We start from the raw sequence: 1,657 nt of genomic DNA on the forward strand, positions 1-1,657 counted from the left end.
ACAGGGGCGACCCCATTCTCCTTAGTATATGGTTCTGAAGCATTGATACCAGTAGAAGTCGGCAAACCTAGTCCTAGATTTCAATTCATGACGGAAGAATCAAATAATGAGGCTATGAACATCAGCCTTGAATTATCGGACGAAGGACGAGAAGATGCCCTCATCCGATTGGCCGCCCAAAAGCAACGAATCAAAAGGTATTATAATCGAAGAACTAAGCTTCGCCATTTCAAGCCCGGGGACTTGGTGCTAAGAAAAGTCACCGTTAATACCTGGAATCCAAATGAAGGAAAATTAGGACCGAATTGGGAAGGACCATATCAGGTGCTCGAGAATGCCGGAAAGGGATCATACAGGCTCGGCATCGTAAACGGCAAACAGCTATCAAGCAGTTGGAATGTATCACATCTAAAATGGTACTACTGCTAAGGTACGACCTTTCCATATTTATTTAGCTAACCCCTGCAGAAGTCCAAACAAGAGTTGAGGTGGATCTTTCGCCTAAAAGCACGTGTTGCACTCTTTTTCCCTTAGATCGGTTTTATCCCAAATGGGTTTTTCGGTAAGGTTTATAATGAGGCAACCATCGATCGCACTGCACTTTCAACAGTATCCGATGCCTCTTACCAATCGACCTCGAAATACCCGGGGGGAGGGGGGGTCAGGCCCTCAAATAAATCAAGTTCAGATGCAAGAAAGTCATTTCACAACAATAGGGTTCCAACAGGAAAAATTATAAGAGCCAAATGGTCAAAACGAACCATGCTCATGTAGATTGGCCCGAACATAGGCGCAAAACATGAACACATGTACAACGACTTGAGATTTATTGTGCAACCAGAATTAAGATTCACTCAACTATTAGGCCTACGGGCTACTTTTATTACGAGTTCGAGCAAGCACTCACTCGATAATTATGCCTACGGGCTACATTATTTTGAGTTCAAAACATTCACTCGACTATTAAGCCTACGGGTTACTTTTATTACGAGTTCGAGCAAGCACTCACTCGACCATTATGCCTACGGGCTACATTATTTTGAGTTCGAAACATTCACTCGACTATTAAGCCTACGGGTTACTTTTATTACGAGTTCGAGCAAGCACTCACTCAACTATTATGCCTACAGGCTACATTATTTCGAGTTCAAAACATTCACTCGACTATTAAGCCTACGGGCTACTTTTATTACGAGTTCCAGCAAGCACTCACTTGACCATTACACCTACGGGCTACATTATTTCGAGTTCGAAACATTCACTCGACTATTAAGCCTACGGGTTACTTTTATTACTAGTTCGAGCAAGCACTCACTCGACCATTACGCCTACGGGCTACATTATTTTGAGTTCGAAACATTCACTCGACTATTAAGCCTACGGGCTATTTTTATTACGAGTTCGAGCAAGCACTCACTCGACCATTACACCTACGGGCTACATTATTTCGAGTTTGAAACATTCACTCGACTATTAAGCCTACGGGCTACTTTTATTACGAGTTCGAGCAAGCACTCACTCGACCATTACGCCTATGGGCTACATTATTTCGAGTTCGAAACATTCACTCGACTATTAGGCCTATGGGTTACTTTTATTACGAGTTCGAGCAAGCACTCACTCGACCATTACGCCTACGGGCTACATTATCTCGAGT

This window comes from Nicotiana tomentosiformis, chromosome 9 (assembly GCF_000390325.3).
Source record: "Nicotiana tomentosiformis chromosome 9, ASM39032v3, whole genome shotgun sequence".
Classification (NCBI taxonomy): domain Eukaryota; kingdom Viridiplantae; phylum Streptophyta; class Magnoliopsida; order Solanales; family Solanaceae; genus Nicotiana; species Nicotiana tomentosiformis.